This window comes from Schistocerca serialis, chromosome 4 (assembly GCF_023864345.2).
Source record: "Schistocerca serialis cubense isolate TAMUIC-IGC-003099 chromosome 4, iqSchSeri2.2, whole genome shotgun sequence".
NCBI classification, from domain to species: domain Eukaryota; kingdom Metazoa; phylum Arthropoda; class Insecta; order Orthoptera; family Acrididae; genus Schistocerca; species Schistocerca serialis.
In genome coordinates, this window is record NC_064641.1 from 365,943,067 (window position 1) to 365,958,469 (window position 15,403).

At 42.0% G+C, this 15,403-nt stretch overlaps 8 non-coding genes across 8 annotated transcripts; all 8 read left to right on the plus strand.

Moving 5' to 3' along the window:
* Positions 1–1,862: 1,862 nt before the first annotated feature.
* Positions 1,863–2,069, plus strand: LOC126476617 (small nucleolar RNA U3). The gene has a single exon (XR_007587105.1). It is a non-coding gene; the product is annotated as a small nucleolar RNA U3 (small nucleolar RNA).
* A 953-nt stretch (positions 2,070–3,022) lies between these two features.
* Positions 3,023–3,141, plus strand: LOC126476632 (U5 spliceosomal RNA). The gene has a single exon (XR_007587117.1). It is a non-coding gene; the product is annotated as a U5 spliceosomal RNA (small nuclear RNA).
* A 2,413-nt stretch (positions 3,142–5,554) lies between these two features.
* LOC126476619 (small nucleolar RNA U3) lies at positions 5,555–5,761 on the plus strand. Its single transcript, XR_007587107.1, has one exon. It is a non-coding gene; the product is annotated as a small nucleolar RNA U3 (small nucleolar RNA).
* A 957-nt stretch (positions 5,762–6,718) lies between these two features.
* Positions 6,719–6,837, plus strand: LOC126476697 (U5 spliceosomal RNA). Its single transcript, XR_007587172.1, has one exon. It is a non-coding gene; the product is annotated as a U5 spliceosomal RNA (small nuclear RNA).
* Positions 6,838–9,265: 2,428 nt separating this feature from the next.
* Positions 9,266–9,472, plus strand: LOC126476618 (small nucleolar RNA U3). The gene has a single exon (XR_007587106.1). It is a non-coding gene; the product is annotated as a small nucleolar RNA U3 (small nucleolar RNA).
* A 953-nt stretch (positions 9,473–10,425) lies between these two features.
* Positions 10,426–10,544, plus strand: LOC126476633 (U5 spliceosomal RNA). The gene has a single exon (XR_007587118.1). It is a non-coding gene; the product is annotated as a U5 spliceosomal RNA (small nuclear RNA).
* Positions 10,545–12,968: 2,424 nt separating this feature from the next.
* Positions 12,969–13,175, plus strand: LOC126476603 (small nucleolar RNA U3). The gene has a single exon (XR_007587094.1). It is a non-coding gene; the product is annotated as a small nucleolar RNA U3 (small nucleolar RNA).
* Positions 13,176–14,128: 953 nt separating this feature from the next.
* Positions 14,129–14,247, plus strand: LOC126476717 (U5 spliceosomal RNA). The gene has a single exon (XR_007587189.1). It is a non-coding gene; the product is annotated as a U5 spliceosomal RNA (small nuclear RNA).
* Positions 14,248–15,403: the final 1,156 nt, after the last annotated feature.

Sequence of the window (15,403 nt, forward strand, 5' to 3'; positions counted from 1 at the left end):
AGTTGTGTAGAAGATTTAGGTGAGAAAGAGACAGTTGTTGAATATGACATAAATAGCTAGAAATGAAGTAAGTAGTAATTTGCTGCTAGGTGTAGTTTGGGTATGGTGTGTCTCAGTGAGAGATAAATCTTGAAATTGAAGGGTTGTTCCTAGCTACAGTCTTGGAAACTATGTATCTGCTGTTGACTCCAATGTTTTCAAGATTACTTGTGTACAAAATTGAGCAGACTGCAGTTTCTTCTTTAGTAAATCAGTGGAAGGTGGTGCAGACAATGGTAAAAATGTTCAGTGCCTCCTGTGAGTTGTTGATGCTGCTTGTCTTTTAAGTAAAATTGATAGGGGCTCTTGATTGACCCAGCCATACACAGAGCTGGTGCATACTTGGCTTGAGAAGACTTTGGTCAGTAAACGATGAAATACCAACACAGTGCTCACAACAAAGCTCCTTTCCCTGCATTCTAGTTTCCCTCGGGTATAGAGTGACATGATATTGGCAGAGGATGTGCAGATAATCACTTTGATCAGGCTGTTTGTTTTTTTAATGCTCTTTTACCAGAATCCATGCATAGTGATAACTGTGTTCTCTGGTGGAACACGATGAGAACATTGTGTGAAGTGCACAGAAGTAGCTATCTGAGTATGTATGAAAATGTGAGGTAACCACTGTTACTCCTAAATTTCTGTGGAATTAAGTTTTCTGTATGTGTGTGTGTGTGTGTGTGTGTGTGTGTGTGTGTGTGTGAGGTTCAAGTTGGTAGTTTATATGTTGCAAGCGAAAAAAGCTTTTTAGTAAACTGAGGCACTAGCATTAGTTTCCTGTTCACTGTGACAAGGAAGCTAGTATAAAAAGTAGTTTGTGGTTTTGCTTGCAAAGAAGTGCTCATGGGATGAAAGCACTGCTTGGGATTATTCTGAGATGATGGGGGGATTGCTAAACATGTAGCATTTTAGTAAGGAGCTTGTCGGAGTAGTTGTATAGTTGTAAAATTATTTGTTATTTTATGAGAAATTTCTGTATTCATAGCACATGGGCCATCATAGTTGAAGCATACAGATTGGCATGGTATGCGTAGGTCTGTAAAATGTCCTGACAGTGATGTTGATAGAGACTTGTTGTATACTTTGATTCTTCATCTGTGTAACAGTAGACATAAGAAATGTATTAGTGGAGCAAGTAGCTGTGAAATTGCTGGTGTATGATTGATAGTATGGACGTGGCGCTGAATGGAAGTGTTTGTTCAGCTGTGGGTGTTTTCATAATTGCCATGTGAGGAAAAGCAATACTCGTGATAGGCGAAAAGAGATACAGAGAGAAACACATTTGTTGCGAGTATTGTATATCAGCAGCTCCAAGGGCGGGTATCAAGTAAGACGCAAAGTGAAACGAAAGAGGAAGTATGCATGAAAGAGGCCAAATATCGACAAGAGTTCGCACTGTTAGAGTGAGGTGAATGAGCTAGTGCTGTGCGAAAAATTTCGAAGAGAGAGGCGGTTTTAAAGAAAGCACAAGAGTCCTATGAATGCCCTCTTGTGTGTTTCTCTTACAGTGGCTATTTGGCATGTCTGCTTGCGCCGTAGAATGCTACTGTATGTGCCCCAGGCCGCCATCTAGCGGCCGGAGGTGCAAGCGGTGTTTACATACAGTCTCGTCTGAGGCAATGGTCTCTCATTTCGGAACGCAAGAAGCACTGGTAGCGCACAAAATAGCTGAGCGAGATCATGGCGGCCAAGTAAGAGTAGAAGTAGGTTCTTTACAGAATGTCCGAGCTTGTAAATCGCGAAATGTGAAGAGTGTGTCGTATTCTCGTAGGGCGTGTTGACGGTCTCGTGGCATAAGTAGCGAGCGGTGATAGCTTGCAAGCAAGTTCATACTTCACAGGATCATTTCTGTAGTATGTCTTCAACTCTCTCTAGTTCAAAGCTGGAGTAGACGTAACCACGATGATGAGTGGTAGCACTCTCCCTGAGCGTGAGGCTTGCGATCGAGATTCATCGCATCTTGGTTGTAATCGATGATCGTTCACCACATTCTGAGGGATGTGGGAAGGGAATAGCGCTTTCCGAGTGGTGGTTTTATTTTATAGATCAGAAGCGTAAGTCATACCTTTGGTATCGGGACCCGCGTCGTTGCAGAAATGTCGCTGCAGGTTGTGGAAGGACTTTGATTGCGACATGTCATGAAAGCCTTGTGGAAGTTTCTCGAGTGTCACGGGGACGAGCCATTTGATTTGGCCTGCTCCAAGTGCTAGGCTTGGATGACAACGACGTACTTTTGAGTTACAAGACTGAGTGAGCAACACAAGAAGAGTGCAATTGATGACCATAAAAAGCTGACACACAACACACTGTTGATAATCACCACTAATGCATGATGTACGAAACATTTAGGAGGAGCACGTTTGGCTAGCAAACATGAATTGAGCGATTTGCAAGGCACTGTTATCTGCAAGAAGGAATGCATGAAATTGGCAAATGAATAAGACTGGTTCAAATACTATCGACAGAAATTTTATTTCTGTTGTCAACTAGTATTAATTAGATGTGTGGGAGTAGGGGGATATTTCCCTTGCACCATACATCTACATACACGTTTCGTCTGATGTGGCCTAGTTTTGCGTACAAAGAACTGTCTAGTTGTCAGTTTTTTCAGTGAACGAATGTGGTAGGGAGGAGAGAGATTAGTGTTAGATGCAGAGCAGTGCGGGCAGTTGTGTGTCGGACGTTGTATGTCGGACGGTGAGTCGCCGACAGGAATTAGGCGTGCTGCCATCTGTCGGCAGGTGAGGTAATGAAGCAGCTTGAATGGTGACAGAAATGATGAAAATAGTTAACTAAAGAGTAATAGCGACGACATTTGGCAGACACGTGTTTCAGCGTTGACAGTTAGTTTGGGGTGTGTGCTTGCATGACACTGGAAGTCTGTTGACGGTAGAGAAGTAGACAAGACGGAAAGAATTTTCCGCGTTCTCGCGGAGAAGTAATAGAGAAGCAGCCATAAGTATTGAAGTGAGGGCGTTGATCGGCACTCTGGTTTCCCTTCAAAACGAATAAATCTTTCGCCTTTTACTAAAGATTTCCGTGGAGGGGAACATTTAATGAGTCTATAAGGTATTTTTCGTAGTGCTCGGCTATTGCTGAGCCATAATCACAAGTGAAAACGTAATGTAAGTAGCAAGAGGTAGATTGTGTTGTGTGAATGAAGGGCGTGGAGTAGCGGATGACGTTGGATCAGGCAGATATTTGTTTTTTTTTAAATTTGAAATTGTAATAGGCCGTGTCGTAGTATAATGAAACAAGTACATTTGCCCTGAAATGGCGTACAGTGTGTTAGACGAATGTGTACAGACAGAGAGGGAGCTACAGGACTACCTGGAAACACTTGGTGAACCCTTTCCGTACCTCAGTTCTAGATGATTTGAGAGTGTTTACTTGCACTGCAGTTGCACAACAGCATATAAACTGATATTTTGAAGTGAATGATGAATGATAGGCTTTGTAAGAAATACTGGTATGTGATTAGTAGATTATGTTTTGAAACCCAAAATTATTTTTACCACAGAAGTTTGTGATTTGTAGGTATGATGTGAGTGAGCTTTGGGCCGAAGATGGTGGTTAGTTGGGCAGGATGAGTATTTAAATGGTTTTCAATAGAGTGGATATTAGTGACACTGGCTTGTTGCCATAATGTGTTTGTTCATAACAGTGTACTCAGTTGTGTAGAAGATTTAGGTGAGAAAGAGACAGTTGTTGAATATGACATAAATAGCTAGAAATGAAGTAAGTAGTAATTTCCTGCTAGGTGTAGTTTGGGTATGGTGTGTCTCAGTGAGAGATAAATCTTGAAATTGAAGGGTTGTTCCTAGCTACAGTCTTGGAAACTATGTATCTGCTGTTGACTCCAATGTTTTCAAGATTACTTGTGTACAAAATTGGGCAGACTTTGCAGTTTCTTCTTCAGTAAATCAGTGGAAGGTGGTGCAGATAATGGTAAAAATGTTCAGTGCCTCCTGTGAGTTGTTGATGCTGCTTGTCTTTTAAGTAAAATTGATAGGGGCTCTTGATTGACCCAGCCATACACAGAGCTGGTGCATACTTGGCTTGAGAAGACTTTGGTCAGTAAATGATGAAATACCAACACAGTGCTCACAACAAAGCTCCTTTCCCTGCATTCTAGTTTCCCTCGGGTATAGAGTGACATGATATTGGCAGAGGAAGTGCAGATAATCACTTTGATCAGGCTGTTTGTTTTTTTTAATGCTCTTTTACCAGAATCCATGCATAGTGATAACTGTGTTCTCTGGTGGAACACGCTGAGAACATTGTGTGAAGTGCACAGAAGTAGCTATTTGAGTATGTATGAAAATGTGAGGTAACCACTGTTACTCCTAAATTTCTGTGGAATTAAGTTTTCTGTATGTGTGTGTGTATGTGTGTGTGTGTGTGTGAGGTTCAAGTTGGTAGTTTATATGTTGCAAGCGAAAAAAGCTTTTTAGTAAACTGAGGCACTAGCATTAGTTTCCTGTTCACTGTGACAAGGAAGCTAGTATAAAAAGTAGTTTGTGGTTTTGCTTGCAAAGAAGTGCTCATGGGATGAAAGCACTGCTTGGGATTATTCTGAGATGATGGGGGGATTGCTAAACATGTAGCATTTTAGTAAGGAGCTTGTCGGAGTAGTTGTATAGTTGTAAAATTATTTGTTATTTTATGAGAAATTTCTGTATTCATAGCACATGGGCCATCATAGTTGAAGCATACAGATTGGCATGGTATGCGTAGGTCTGTAAAATGTCCTGACAGTGATGTTGATAGAGACTTGTTGTATACTTTGATTCTTCATCTGTTTAACAGTAGACATAAGAAATGTATTAGTGGAGCAAGTAGCTGTGAAATTGCTGGTGTATGATTGATAGTATGGACGTGGCGCTGAATGGAAGTGTTTGTTCAGCTGTGGGTGTTTTCATAATTGCCATGTGAGGAAAAGCAATACTCGTGATAGGCGAAAAGAGATACAGAGAGAAACACATTTGTTGCGAGTATTGTATATCAGCAGCTCCAAGGGCGGGTATCAAGTAAGACGCAAAGTGAAACGAAAGAGGAAGTATGCATGAAAGAGGCCAAATATCGACAAGAGTTCGCACTGTTAGAGTGAGGTGAATGAGCTAGTGCTGTGCGAAAAATTTCGAAGAGAGAGGCGGTTTTAAAGAAAGCACAAGAGTCCTATTGTGTGTTTCTCTTACAGTGGCTATTTGGCATGTCTGCTTGCGCCGTAGAATGCTACTGTATGTGCCCCAGGCCGCCATCTAGCGGCCGGAGGTGCAAGCGGTGTTTACATACAGTCTCGCCTGAGGCAATGGTCTCTCATTTCGGAACGCAAGAAGCACTGGTAGCGCACAAAATAGCTGAGCGAGATCATGGCGGCCAAGTAAGAGTAGAAGTAGGTTCTTTGCAGAATGTCCGAGCTTGTAAATCGCGAAATGTGAAGAGTGTGTCGTATTCTCGTAGGGCGTGTTGACGGTCTCGTGGCATAAGTAGCGAGCGGTGATAGCTTGCAAGCAAGATCATACTTCACAGGATCATTTCTGTAGTATGTCTTCAACTCTCTCTAGTTCAAAGCTGGAGTAGACGTAACCACGATGATGAGTGGTAGCACTCTCCCTGAGCGTGAGGCTTGCGATCGAGATTCATCGCATCTTGGTTGTAATCGATGATCGTTCACCACATTCTGAGGGATGTGGGAAGGGAATAGCGCTTTTCGAGTGGTGGTTTTATTTTATAGATCAGAAGCGTAAGTCATACCTTTGGTATCGGGACCCGCGTCGTTACAGAAATGTCGCTGCAGGTTGTGGAAGGACTTTGATTGCGACATGTCATGAAAGCCTTGTGGAAGTTTCTCGAGTGTCACGGGGACGAGCCATTTGATTTGGCCTGCTCCAAGTGCTAGGCTTGGATGACAACGACGTACTTTTGAGTTACAAGACTGAGTGAGCAACACAAGAAGAGTGCAATTGATGACCATAAAAAGCTGACACACAACACAGTGTTGATAATCACCACTAATGCATGATGTACGAAACATTTAGGAGGAGCACGTTTGGCTAGCAAACATGAATTGAGCGATTTGCAAGGCACTGTTATCTGCAAGAAGGAATGCATGAAATTGGCAAATGAATAAGACTGGTTCAAATACTATCGACAGAAATTTTATTTCTGTTGTCAACTAGTATTAATTAGATGTGTGGGAGTAGGGGGATATTTCCCTTGCACCATACATCTACATACACGTTTCGTCTGATGTGGCCTAGTTTTGCGTACAAAGAACTGTCTAGTTGTCAGTTTTTTCAGTGAACGAATGTGGTAGGGAGGAGAGAGATTAGTGTTAGATGCAGAGCAGTGCGGGCAGTTGTGTGTCGGACGTTGTATGTATGTCGGACGGTGAGTCGCCGACAGGAATTAGGCGTGCTGCCATCTGTCGGCAGGTGAGGTAATGAAGCAGCTTGAATGGTGACAGAAATGATGAAAATAGTTAACTAAAGAGTAATAGCGACGACATTTGGCAGACACGTGTTTCAGCGTTGACAGTTAGTTTGGGGTGTGTGCTTGCATGACACTGGAAGTCTGTTGACGGTAGAGAAGTAGACAAGACGGAAAGAATTTTCCGCGTTCTCGCGGAGAAGTAATAGAGAAGCAGCCATAAGTATTGAAGTGAGGGCGTTGATCGGCACTCTGGTTTCCCTTCAAAACGAATAAATCTTTCGCCTTTTACTAAAGATTTCCGTGGAGGGGAACATTAAATGAGTCTATAAGGTATTTTTCGTAGTGCTCGGCTATTGCTGAGCCATAATCACAAGTGAAAACGTAATGTAAGTAGCAAGAGATAGATTGTGTTGTGTGAATGAAGGGCGTGGAGTAGCGGATGACGTTGGATCAGACAGATATTTGTTTTTTTAAAATTTGAAATTGTAATAGGCCGTGTCGTAGTATAATGAAACAAGTACATTTGCCCTGAAATGGCGTACAGTGTGTTAGACGATTGTGTAAAGACAGAGAGGGAGCTACAGGACTACCTGGAAACACTTGGTGAACCCTTTCCGTACCTCAGTTCTAGATGATTTGAGAGTGTTTACTTGCACTGCAGTTGCACAACAGCATATAAACTGATATTTTCAAGTGAATGATGAATGATAGGCTTTGTAAGAAATACTGGTATGTGATTTGTAGATTATGTTTTGAAACCCAAAATTATTTTTACCACAGAAGTTTGTGATTTGTAGGTATGATGTGAGTGAGCTTTGGGCCGAAGATGGTGGTTAGTTGGGCAGGATGAGTATTTAAATGGTTTTCAATAGAGTGGATATTAGTGACACTGGCTTGTTGCCATAATGTGTTTGTTCATAACAGTGTACTCAGTTGTGTAGAAGATTTAGGTGAGAAAGAGACAGTTGTTGAATATGACATAAATAGCTAGAAATGAAGTAAGTAGTAATTTGCTGCTAGGTGTAGTTTGGGTATGGTGTGTCTCAGTGAGAGATAAATCTTGAAATTGAAGGGTTGTTCCTAGCTACAGTCTTGGAAACTATGTATCTGCTGTTGACTCCAATGTTTTCAAGATTACTTGTGTACAAAATTGGGCAGACTTTGCAGTTTCTTCTTCAGTAAATCAGTGGAAGGTGGTGCAGATAATGGTAAAAATGTTCAGTGCCTCCTGTGAGTTGTTGATGCTGCTTGTCTTTTAAGTAAAATTGATAGGGGCTCTTGATTGACCCAGCCATACACAGAGCTGGTGCATACTTGGCTTGAGAAGACTTTGGTCAGTAAATGATGAAATACCAACACAGTGCTCACAACAAAGCTCCTTTCCCTGCATTCTAGTTTCCCTCGGGTATAGAGTGACATGATATTGGCAGAGGATGTGCAGATAATCACTTTGATCAGGCTGTTTGTTTTTTTAATGCTCTTTTACCAGAATCCATGCATAGTGATAACTGTGTTCTCCGGTGGAACACGCTGAGAACATTGTGTGAAGTGCACAGAAGTAGCTATTTGAGTATGTATGAAAATGTGAGGTAACCACTGTTACTCCTAAATTTCTGTGGAATTAAGTTTTCTGTATGTGTGTGTGTATGTGTGTGTGTGTGTGTGTGTGTGAGGTTCAAGTTGGTAGTTTATATGTTGCAAGCGAAAAAAGCTTTTTAGTAAACTGAGGCACTAGCATTAGTTTCCTGTTTACTGTGACAAGGAAGCTAGTATAAAAAGTAGTTTGTGGTTTTGCTTGCAAAGAAGTGCTCATGGGATGAAAGCACTGCTTGGGATTATTCTGAGATGATGGGGGGATTGCTAAACATGTAGCATTTTAGTAAGGAGCTTGTCGGAGTAGTTGTATAGTTGTAAAATTATTTGTTATTTTATGAGAAATTTCTGTATTCATAGCACATGGGCCATCATAGTTGAAGCATACAGATTGGCATGGTATGCGTAGGTCTGTAAAATGTCCTGACAGTGATGTTGATAGAGACTTGTTGTATACTTTGATTCTTCATCTGTTTAACAGTAGACATAAGAAATGTATTAGTGGAGCAAGTAGCTGTGAAATTGCTGGTGTATGATTGATAGTATGGACGTGGCGCTGAATGGAAGTGTTTGTTCAGCTGTGGGTGTTTTCATAATTGCCATGTGAGGAAAAGCAATACTCGTGATAGGCGAAAAGAGATACAGAGAGAAACACATTTGTTGCGAGTATTGTATATCAGCAGCTCCAAGGGCGGGTATCAAGTAAGACGCAAAGTGAAACGAAAGAGGAAGTATGCATGAAAGAGGCCAAATATCGACAAGAGTTCGAACTGTTAGAGTGAGGTGAATGAGCTAGTGCTGTGCGAAAAATTTCGAAGAGAGAGGCGGTTTTAAAGAAAGCACAAGAGTCCTATGAATGCCCTCTTGTGTGTTTCTCTTACAGTGGCTATTTGGCATGTCTGCTTGCGCCGTAGAATGCTACTGTATGTGCCCCAGGCCGCCATCTAGCGGCCGGAGGTGCAAGCGGTGTTTACATACAGTCTCGTCTGAGGCAATGGTCTCTCATTTCGGAACGCAAGAAGCACTGGTAGCGCACAAAATAGCTGAGCGAGATCATGGCGGCCAAGTAAGAGTAGAAGTAGGTTCTTTACAGAATGTCCGAGCTTGTAAATCGCGAAATGTGAAGAGTGTGTCGTATTCTCGTAGGGCGTGTTGACGGTCTCGTGGCATAAGTAGCGAGCGGTGATAGCTTGCAAGCAAGTTCATACTTCACAGGATCATTTCTGTAGTATGTCTTCAACTCTCTCTAGTTCAAAGCTGGAGTAGACGTAACCACGATGATGAGTGGTAGCACTCTCCCTGAGCGTGAGGCTTGCGATCGAGATTCATCGCATCTTGGTTGTAATCGATGATCGTTCACCACATTCTGAGGGATGTGGGAAGGGAATAGCGCTTTCCGAGTGGTGGTTTTATTTTATAGATCAGAAGCGTAAGTCATACCTTTGGTATCGGGACCCGCGTCGTTGCAGAAATGTCGCTGCAGGTTGTGGAAGGACTTTGATTGCGACATGTCATGAAAGCCTTGTGGAAGTTTCTCGAGTGTCACGGGGACGAGCCATTTGATTTGGCCTGCTCCAAGTGCTAGGCTTGGATGACAACGACGTACTTTTGAGTTACAAGACTGAGTGAGCAACACAAGAAGAGTGCAATTGATGACCATAAAAAGCTGACACACAACACAGTGTTGATAATCACCACTAATGCATGATGTACGAAACATTTAGGAGGAGCACGTTTGGCTAGCAAACATGAATTGAGCGATTTGCAAGGCACTGTTATCTGCAAGAAGGAATGCATGAAATTGGCAAATGAATAAGACTGGTTCAAATACTATCGACAGAAATTTTATTTCTGTTGTCAACTAGTATTAATTAGATGTGTGGGAGTAGGGGGATATTTCCCTTGCACCATACATCTACATACACGTTTCGTCTGATGTGGCCTAGTTTTGCGTACAAAGAACTGTCTAGTTGTCAGTTTTTTCAGTGAACGAATGTGGTAGGGAGGAGAGAGATTAGTGTTAGATGCAGAGCAGTGCGGGCAGTTGTGTGTCGGACGTTGTATGTCGGACGGTGAGTCGCCGGCAGGAATTAGGCGTGCTGCCATCTGTCGGCAGGTGAGGTAATGAAGCAGCTTGAATGGTGACAGAAATGATGAAAATAGTTAACTAAAGAGTAATAGCGACGACATTTGGCAGACACGTGTTTCAGCGTTGACAGTTAGTTTGGGGTGTGTGCTTGCATGACACTGGAAGTCTGTTGACGGTAGAGAAGTAGACAAGACGGAAAGAATTTTCCGCGTTCTCGCGGAGAAGTAATAGAGAAGCAGCCATAAGTATTGAAGTGAGGGCGTTGATCGGCACTCTGGTTTCCCTTCAAAACGAATAAATCTTTCGCCTTTTACTAAAGATTTCCGTGGAGGGGAACATTTAATGAGTCTATAAGGTATTTTTCGTAGTGCTCGGCTATTGCTGAGCCATAATCACAAGTGAAAACGTAATGTAAGTAGCAAGAGGTAGATTGTGTTGTGTGAATGAAGGGCGTGGAGTAGCGGATGACGTTGGATCAGGCAGATATTTGTTTTTTTTTAAATTTGAAATTGTAATAGGCCGTGTCGTAGTATAATGAAACAAGTACATTTGCCCTGAAATGGCGTACAGTGTGTTAGACGAATGTGTACAGACAGAGAGGGAGCTACAGGACTACCTGGAAACACTTGGTGAACCCTTTCCGTACCTCAGTTCTAGATGATTTGAGAGTGTTTACTTGCACTGCAGTTGCACAACAGCATATAAACTGATATTTTGAAGTGAATGATGAATGATAGGCTTTGTAAGAAATACTGGTATGTGATTAGTAGATTATGTTTTGAAACCCAAAATTATTTTTACCACAGAAGTTTGTGATTTGTAGGTATGATGTGAGTGAGCTTTGGGCCGAAGATGGTGGTTAGTTGGGCAGGATGAGTATTTAAATGGTTTTCAATAGAGTGGATATTAGTGACACTGGCTTGTTGCCATAATGTGTTTGTTCATAACAGTGTACTCAGTTGTGTAGAAGATTTAGGTGAGAAAGAGACAGTTGTTGAATATGACATAAATAGCTAGAAATGAAGTAAGTAGTAATTTCCTGCTAGGTGTAGTTTGGGTATGGTGTGTCTCAGTGAGAGATAAATCTTGAAATTGAAGGGTTGTTCCTAGCTACAGTCTTGGAAACTATGTATCTGCTGTTGACTCCAATGTTTTCAAGATTACTTGTGTACAAAATTGGGCAGACTTTGCAGTTTCTTCTTCAGTAAATCAGTGGAAGGTGGTGCAGATAATGGTAAAAATGTTCAGTGCCTCCTGTGAGTTGTTGATGCTGCTTGTCTTTTAAGTAAAATTGATAGGGGCTCTTGATTGACCCAGCCATACACAGAGCTGGTGCATACTTGGCTTGAGAAGACTTTGGTCAGTAAATGATGAAATACCAACACAGTGCTCACAACAAAGCTCCTTTCCCTGCATTCTAGTTTCCCTCGGGTATAGAGTGACATGATATTGGCAGAGGAAGTGCAGATAATCACTTTGATCAGGCTGTTTGTTTTTTTTAATGCTCTTTTACCAGAATCCATGCATAGTGATAACTGTGTTCTCTGGTGGAACACGCTGAGAACATTGTGTGAAGTGCACAGAAGTAGCTATTTGAGTATGTATGAAAATGTGAGGTAACCACTGTTACTCCTAAATTTCTGTGGAATTAAGTTTTCTGTATGTGTGTGTGTATGTGTGTGTGTGTGTGTGAGGTTCAAGTTGGTAGTTTATATGTTGCAAGCGAAAAAAGCTTTTTAGTAAACTGAGGCACTAGCATTAGTTTCCTGTTCACTGTGACAAGGAAGCTAGTATAAAAAGTAGTTTGTGGTTTTGCTTGCAAAGAAGTGCTCATGGGATGAAAGCACTGCTTGGGATTATTCTGAGATGATGGGGGGATTGCTAAACATGTAGCATTTTAGTAAGGAGCTTGTCGGAGTAGTTGTATAGTTGTAAAATTATTTGTTATTTTATGAGAAATTTCTGTATTCATAGCACATGGGCCATCATAGTTGAAGCATACAGATTGGCATGGTATGCGTAGGTCTGTAAAATGTCCTGACAGTGATGTTGATAGAGACTTGTTGTATACTTTGATTCTTCATCTGTTTAACAGTAGACATAAGAAATGTATTAGTGGAGCAAGTAGCTGTGAAATTGCTGGTGTATGATTGATAGTATGGACGTGGCGCTGAATGGAAGTGTTTGTTCAGCTGTGGGTGTTTTCATAATTGCCATGTGAGGAAAAGCAATACTCGTGATAGGCGAAAAGAGATACAGAGAGAAACACATTTGTTGCGAGTATTGTATATCAGCAGCTCCAAGGGCGGGTATCAAGTAAGACGCAAAGTGAAACGAAAGAGGAAGTATGCATGAAAGAGGCCAAATATCGACAAGAGTTCGCACTGTTAGAGTGAGGTGAATGAGCTAGTGCTGTGCGAAAAATTTCGAAGAGAGAGGCGGTTTTAAAGAAAGCACAAGAGTCCTATGAATGCCCTCTTGTGTGTTTCTCTTTCAGTGGCTATTTGGCATGTCTGCTTGCGCCGTAGAATGCTACTGTATGTGCCCCAGGCCGCCATCTAGCGGCCGGAGGTGCAAGCGGTGTTTACATACAGTCTCGCCTGAGGCAATGGTCTCTCATTTCGGAACGCAAGAAGCACTGGTAGCGCACAAAATAGCTGAGCGAGATCATGGCGGCCAAGTAAGAGTAGAAGTAGGTTCTTTGCAGAATGTCCGAGCTTGTAAATCGCGAAATGTGAAGAGTGTGTCGTATTCTCGTAGGGCGTGTTGACGGTCTCGTGGCATAAGTAGCGAGCGGTGATAGCTTGCAAGCAAGATCATACTTCACAGGATCATTTCTGTAGTATGTCTTCAACTCTCTCTAGTTCAAAGCTGGAGTAGACGTAACCACGATGATGAGTGGTAGCACTCTCCCTGAGCGTGAGGCTTGCGATCGAGATTCATCGCATCTTGGTTGTAATCGATGATCGTTCACCACATTCTGAGGGATGTGGGAAGGGAATAGCGCTTTCCGAGTGGTGGTTTTATTTTATAGATCAGAAGCGTAAGTCATACCTTTGGTATCGGGACCCGCGTCGTTGCAGAAATGTCGCTGCAGGTTGTGGAAGGACTTTGATTGCGACATGTCATGAAAGCCTTGTGGAAGTTTCTCGAGTGTCACGGGGACGAGCCATTTGATTTGGCCTGCTCCAAGTGCTAGGCTTGGATGACAACGACGTACTTTTGAGTTACAAGACTGAGTGAGCAACACAAGAAGAGTGCAATTGATGACCATAAAAAGCTGACACACAACACAGTGTTGATAATCACCACTAATGCATGATGTACGAAACATTTAGGAGGAGCACGTTTGGCTAGCAAACATGAATTGAGCGATTTGCAAGGCACTGTTATCTGCAAGAAGGAATGCATGAAATTGGCAAATGAATAAGACTGGTTCAAATACTATCGACAGAAATTTTATTTCTGTTGTCAACTAGTATTAATTAGATGTGTGGGAGTAGGGGGATATTTCCCTTGCACCATACATCTACATACACGTTTCGTCTGATGTGGCCTAGTTTTGCGTACAAAGAACTGTCTAGTTGTCAGTTTTTTCAGTGAACGAATGTGGTAGGGAGGAGAGAGATTAGTGTTAGATGCAGAGCAGTGCGGGCAGTTGTGTGTCGGACGTTGTATGTCGGACGGTGAGTCGCCGACAGGAATTAGGCGTGCTGCCATCTGTCGGCAGGTGAGGTAATGAAGCAGCTTGAATGGTGACAGAAATGATGAAAATAGTTAACTAAAGAGTAATAGCGACGACATTTGGCAGACACGTGTTTCAGCGTTGACAGTTAGTTTGGGGTGTGTGCTTGCATGACACTGGAAGTCTGTTGACGGTAGAGAAGTAGACAAGACGGAAAGAATTTTCCGCGTTCTCGCGGAGAAGTAATAGAGAAGCAGCCATAAGTATTGAAGTGAGGGCGTTGATCGGCACTCTGGTTTCCCTTCAAAACGAATAAATCTTTCGCCTTTTACTAAAGATTTCCGTGGAGTGCAACATTAAATGAGTCTATAAGGTATTTTTCGCAGTGCTCGGCTATTGCTGAGCCATAATCACAAGTGAAAACGTAATGTAAGTAGCAAGAGGTAGATTGTGTTGTGTGAATGAAGGGCGTGGAGTAGCGGATGACGTTGGATCAGGCAGATATTTGTTTTTTTAAAATTTGAAATTGTAATAGGCCGTGTCGTAGTATAATGAAACAAGTACATTTGCCCTGAAATGGCGTACAGTGTGTTAGACGATTGTGTAAAGACAGAGAGGGAGCTACAGGACTACCTGGAAACACTTGGTGAACCCTTTCCGTACCTCAGTTCTAGATGATTTGAGAGTGTTTACTTGCACTGCGGTTGCACAACAGCATATAAACTGATATTTTCAAGTGAATGATGAATGATAGGCTTTGTAAGAAATACTGGTATGTGATTAGTAGATTATGTTTTGAAACCCAAAATTATTTTTACCACAGAAGTTTGTGATTTGTAGGTATGATGTGAGTGAGCTTTGGGCCGAAGATGGTGGTTAGTTGGGCAGGATGAGTATTTAAATGGTTTTCAATAGAGTGGATATTAGTGACACTGGCTTGTTGCCATAATGTGTTTGTTCATAACAGTGTACTCAGTTGTGTAGAAGATTTAGGTGAGAAAGAGACAGTTGTTGAATATGACATAAATAGCTAGAAATGAAGTAAGTAGTAATTTCCTGCTAGGTGTAGTTTGGGTATGGTGTGTCTCAGTGAGAGATAAATCTTGAAATTGAAGGGTTGTTCCTAGCTACAGTCTTGGAAACTATGTATCTGCTGTTGACTCCAATGTTTTCAAGATTACTTGTGTACAAAATTGGGCAGACTTTGCAGTTTCTTCTTCAGTAAATCAGTGGAAGGTGGTGCAGATAATGGTAAAAATGTTCAGTGCCTCCTGTGAGTTGTTGATGCTGCTTGTCTTTTAAGTAAAATTGATAGGGGCTCTTGATTGACCCAGCCATACACAGAGCTGGTGCATACTTGGCTTGAGAAGACTTTGGTCAGTAAATGATGAAATACCAACACAGTGCTCACAACAAAGCTCCTTTCCCTGCATTCTAGTTTCCCTCGGGTATAGAGTGACATGATATTGGCAGAGGATGTGCAGATAATCACTTTGATCAGGCTGTTTGTTTTTTTAATGCTCTTTTACCAGAATCCATGCATAGTGATAACTGTGTTCTCT